The sequence below is a fragment of the Quercus robur genome, chromosome 2, assembly GCF_932294415.1.
Source record: "Quercus robur chromosome 2, dhQueRobu3.1, whole genome shotgun sequence".
NCBI classification, from domain to species: domain Eukaryota; kingdom Viridiplantae; phylum Streptophyta; class Magnoliopsida; order Fagales; family Fagaceae; genus Quercus; species Quercus robur.
In genome coordinates, this window is record NC_065535.1 from 85,989,261 (window position 1) to 85,995,260 (window position 6,000).

The following is a 6,000-nucleotide window of genomic DNA, read 5'->3' on the forward strand; positions in this document are numbered from 1 at the left end:
GAAACCTACCAACTGATGGCCTGTTAGGGTTTAAGCCTCGTAAGAGCCCTTAAAATCCAGACGGATCAATACACCTCTCTCCTTGTTGATCCGTCAGTTAACTCTCACATGTACTCGACGAACAATGCATTCCTTGTCCTTCACGTTCCGATGAACAGAAGACCATACCGACAGATGAGCATGCTAGGTCCCACAGTCCTCTATGTACTCTCCACACATGTATCCCTACATTGAAATAACTTGCACACAACACCCTAAGATCCTATTGCACGTTCATATCTCCCATATATGAAAATAGAACCCTAAGATCTCGGAGCCTTAACTCCAAATCTCCTCTACAAGGAAAGACTCTTGCATTCAAGGGATCTTGGTTCGCTCTTCACCATTATATAAGCATTAGACCTCCTCTTCTCTAAGATACGCAGAAAATCCCTAGCTCTCTCACTATAGAGTTCTTGGAGATTTTACATTCATTGACTTAACCTTTGGAGGGTCTTTGGCCGGCACACCACCGGTGCTCTCTGTTGGTTCTTGGTTTCTTATTCCTTAGGTACCCATTGGAGCGAGCGAAGACAATCAACTCACTGACGATTTTTGTATATCATCAGGATTCAAGTCCAATTTTGCTAGGTCTAACTACCAGTGTCTTAGGCGTATAGACACCCTTATGCAAACCAATATTGGACTCTCAAGAGTTTGAGCAAAAATGTTGACCTCAACCAAACTTGATAGAGTAACCCAAAACATAGCTTTTGAATCAGCTGGGGATAGTAAATTATTCTGTCGTTACATGCCAACATGCGGACATTATATGTTTCACACAATTCTATTTTTTGTTAGATGCGATTCATACCTCAATTATCAAACACTATAAACACAATAATATACTAGTACTGTTGGGCTATCACTTGAACCCCTTCATACTATTATCTTTGACTTAAAGCATTTTGCATGGAGTCATGTTGCTAGTAGGTAAAAATTATTGATCATATAATCATATAGTGGGAAATGGGTTTATTTTTTTTCCCCTAAATGTGAACGAGTGGTTTGAAAGGATGAATTGATGCCACTTTCACGAATTTGTTCATCTCTGAAATCAAGCAGGTAGGTATGCATTCATAGTTTCATAAAACGTACAAAATAATGAAACTTAGAAAATCTTTTATTATATATCAGTTTATAAAATAATAGAATGGATGGACCAAAAGTAAAAGACCCCTTATTCCATTCATTCCTCAAATGCTATTTGTTTGCGTTTTAGTCTTGAGGCAGAGCGACCCGAGACTTGCGAGCGAGTCAAAGTCCCTCCAAGGTCCTCCTCAGCACGACTCACGATAGGCTAGAATTTTAAAAAATAAAAGCTTTATTTTTCTATTACCTTTTTTTAGAATAACCGTTTAGTGTATTTGCTTTTATTAATAGTGGTCTCTTTGCCCTTAATACTTTATTAATAAAATAAATATTGTCAAGAGTAGATAGTTGTGTCGTGTGAACGCAGAATTGAAATTAAGACTGTCTATCGATTTTTTTTTTATTTTATATTTTATATTTTATATATATTTTTTTATTTTACAAGAAAAAATTTCTACTCTAGTCTAATTTAAGTGTATATATGTGTGAAACTCCTTCCTGGAGACTTGAACTTGAGCTCTTGCCCCCCACACTTCACAAGCACTTATACTTATGGAGTGACCGCCGCACCAAGGGTGCGCGGTGGTGACTGTCTATCGACTTTACTGTGCCTATGTGAACGTAAAAAACATGCACTTAGCAGTTAGCATTCACACTAAAGTTCAAGAAATTTAGATTTAAAAAACTAGCTTATTTAGTTTAATATATCACTTTACAACCTATTAAAGTAATATAAATAATTCATCAAAATAATACAACCAATCCAACATTTTAATTTATCTATAACTTTGATCTTTCTTCTCTCTTTTTCTTGGAGATTTTTCATTCACTGACTTAACCTTTGGAGGGTCTTTGGCCAGCACACCACCGGTGCTCTCTGTTGGTTCTTTGTTTCTTGTTCCTCAAGTACCCATTGGAACGAGCGAGGACAATCAGCTCACTGACGATTTTTGTACATCATCAGGACCCCTTACTATGACTTACTAATTTGATTATGCTCCCACACCTTTTATGTTTTCTATTAGCTAAAAACTGAATTTTAAATTTTGTTGTCATATTACATTGTAATGATTAAGGTTGGCTATCTCTATACCAAGAATTTGATATTCCTTGAATTACTTCCATGTTGCCAATCACTTACCACCTTTAACATGAATGCTTTTCCGAATTAAATGTAATCGTTAGAACAACGATCACATACGAGGATTAAAGAAAATTGTAGCTAGAACATATACTTCCATGCTGCCAGAACTCAACCAAAAGCTTCTTGAAACAATTTTCAAATGGGATAACTAAAAGACCTTTTAGTTAAATAAGCAAAATAAAAGAAATTTTAACAATTTTTTTATAGAATCAAAATTACATGGATACTTTTTTAAATTCCTAGATAGGTCATGAATTTTCGAATACTACAAGCCAACTAATACTCCTGTACCATACAAACTAAAATTTGACAAAATAACAAAATCAAATTTCCCCTTGCTAGCCTCCAGAAAAGCTATAATTCTCTTTGCAAATGGCATATGAGATTATTTTTGCATTGGCCTTATATCTCATCCACTACAGTGGCTCTCATACTTGGAGGCATATAAGCTATGATACTGGCTCCATAACCAACCAAAGAAGCATCTACTAGTTTATCAGCAATGACAACAAACTAGGGATCATGATCTATGTACAAGCATTAAGATGTTTGTTGGCCATCTTTCTTACTACTAATCTTGCACCCACTTTATCAAGCTGAGTCAAGTTGCCCCCTCTACTACCATGGTTTCTTCTGGTTTGGTACCTGTTGAAAAGTGCATATTAAAATATAAGTATTAGAAAAACAAAACCAAATGAAAGAAAATAAAACGCTCATTTTTCTAACAATTTACATTTTATATGCTACAAAGGAGTCTAGATATTAATAAAAGTAGATGGCTACCAATTGTTTCGAATACCAAAAGGTCATAACATATGTTGGTGTAGAAATTCTATACCATATCATTGGGTTGTGTAGAAATTTTATACCATGTCATTGGGTTGTAAAATAAGGATGCCAATATGTTGATGTAGAAATTCTATACCATCTCATTGGGTTGTAAAATAAGGATGCCAAACATTGATACTAGATATCCCTTGAGACATAGTTTTTTTTATTATTATTATTTACATGTAAATGCAATAGTTGGAAGCCTATTATGACCTACAAAAGTAGCAGCTAACCAAAAGTTAAATTTAAATTTATGAAGAAAAAAAAATTAACTTCCAAATTCTACATACGGAATGTGATGTTATAAACACAATGAAAGATGCAAAGCTAGTAATTGTGGATGAACCAAAATCAGAGTTATGAAAAATGATAAAGCATATCAAATCCACAAAGTCATGAGCTATTATCCTTGAGGCTTGAACAAAATATAGTCAATGGAAAGGATCCCCAACCATATAGAGCAAGGACCATTTAGCTTCTTGGTCTTGCTTACTTTCTAATCACCAAAACTAAATTTTTCATAGCAATTTTTTTTTTTTTTTTGCCTTTTTTCATTCGTTGTGCATCTTATGTTCTCACTTCAAATGACTAAGTTAGTCCTATTATGTTCAGTAGAGTGCAAAATTACTTTCTTCAAAATTAAAGATTTCCTTTAATATGAGAGCAAGTGTAGAGTCCTAAAATAGCTACAAGACAAAGAAACAAGGTTTTCCTTTTATAAATCAACCATTTTTAATTTTTAATTGTAACCAAAAATTAAGAAAAATTCTTACATTGCACCCTTGGAAAAATAAAATTTTTAGATTTCATATTGATTTCTCTTTTCCCACATTACTCAACAGTCAAAACTTTTTTCATACAAGCAACTAACATCGTTCTGAATTTTCTTAAGGTAGTTAGGTAATGGCCTTCTCTATGCCTCTATCAAAAAATACCAATCCTCCTTCCTATCATTGAAGAACCACAATCAGATTCGTTTAGGGGTTGACCCTAACACTTAGGAATCTAATCAAAACACATCAAAATACCAAAATATAGAAAAACCCATAACAAATCAAGTTATTAACGTCCCAAAAAAGAAAAAAAAAAAATCCAAACCCATCAATAATTCAAAATCCAAATTTGGAAAAAGGGCAAATCATGGAAACAAACCTTGGGATCACGACACCTTGCTCGCGGTAGCTCTAGCATGTTTACGAGCTCCCCAGTGACTTGTGTGGTGGCGTGTGTCGGTGTGTCGTGGTGGAGGTTCAGGCCAAAGGTAGTAGAGGAGACTTTTTTTTTTTTTAATTTTATTTCAATCTGATATGCATTTGGAATTTGGGATTTAATGGTGCTGTTATTGTATATGCGGTAAGGTCTCATTAGATGACGTGGCACAATTTCATTGGCTGGTGTAAAACACTGGTTTTACGCCAGCTTCGGACCGAATTTAAACTCTTTTCGTTATGGATCATTTTGAAGTTTTTTCTTCACTTTTGTCAATGTTCAATTGTAGTGTGGCATTTTTTTGGGTGTATTCATGCTATAAAATATTCTTTTCATTCCCATTTAGAACATGTACACCACATGTAACATGTTTGACAAAAAGTCTCACTCAAAATTGAAACTTACCAAATAACACCATTTGAAATCCCAACCAAGGTAGTGGCAACTTGCACCCAAATTGTATTGTAGCCAACTTGCTCAAATTTTTTCAAGTAGAAGGTGGTAGGTTTAGCTGATTTTGTGGGGTCGAGGTGGAAGATGCTCTTCCTGCCGTCTAGGGCTGTTCCAAAATTCAATCGGTCTAGCAGCACGACATGATGGAATGCGTGTTCAATAGCTAGCCTTCTTTCGCTGAACTCATGGATTGGGCTTGGGATAGGGACCAAAAGACATGCAAACTCACTACCATGCTATCATGGGTACTGTGGCAACGAAGAAACAAGATTCAGCTTATATCACGTTGCAGTGAGTTCCATTAAATCCTAAAATTGTATACTTGAACTTGTGATGAACAATTTTATGATATAGCTGAGAAGAGCATCACTTTTTGATTTGTATGTATAGAATTTTGTCTTATGCACAAATAATTGTAAGATGGATTTGCATTTGTTTAAGGGAGCAGCCAGCTTGTGCTAACCAGAAGGAATGAAATCAAACAATGGGCTGTTATGTATATTCTAATTATGCTTAAGAAACAAAAGCATATAAGGATGGGCTGTTATATTTATTCTAATTATGCCTTTTGTTCTAATATATAATGTTTATTCTAATTATTCTTTTGCTCACCCCATAATTGTCTGTAATTCATACCTCTTTGTTTTATAATTCTACAGTTCATAGCTTTATTTTTATTTGTTGGGTTCTAATTTGGAAGAACAATTTTACTTTCAATTTTGATTGTGTTTGTGGTTTTGGATCCCTGAGCTTAATGCTGACACCATGAAATGAAGCAATTTCAAGGCCTGCCCAACAGTCACCACCAATATATATGGGTACCTTCTTTTCTCATTCTTACTCTCATTGAAAGACCAGCAATTTCGTTTTTTATTTTTTGTTGGATTTTCAGTTTTGACAGATATATATCATTTTCTCAATCCAAAAAAAATTCTTAGTCAAATGGAAATTCCTCCTTCCTTATGGATGAATGGAAGGTACACCTTATGGAAATTCCTCCTTCGTTATGGATCATTTGGTAAAGAGTATTTTTAATGCTACCTATAAAGTTAACATGTGCATATCCTCATGTCGTACATGAAGAATATCATAAGGAAAACAAAAATCAATCCAAGCAAAGATGGAAGTAATAGATAACTCCTCACACATTCATCAATTGTACTTAACTAGTCTAATACCCATATATTTACATGCATGCAATAACGTATCTCATAGCTTATTCAATAGATTCA

At 34.4% G+C, this 6,000-nt stretch overlaps 1 long non-coding RNA gene across 1 annotated transcript; it reads right to left on the reverse strand.

Annotated features, from left to right (window-relative positions):
• Nucleotides 1-2,395: 2,395 nt before the first annotated feature.
• On the reverse strand, nucleotides 2,396-4,469 carry LOC126707416 (uncharacterized). Its single transcript, XR_007648941.1, has 2 exons — nucleotides 4,259-4,469; nucleotides 2,396-2,920 (listed from the first exon to the last, which is right to left on the reverse strand). It is a non-coding gene; the product is annotated as an uncharacterized LOC126707416 (long non-coding RNA).
• Nucleotides 4,470-6,000: the final 1,531 nt, after the last annotated feature.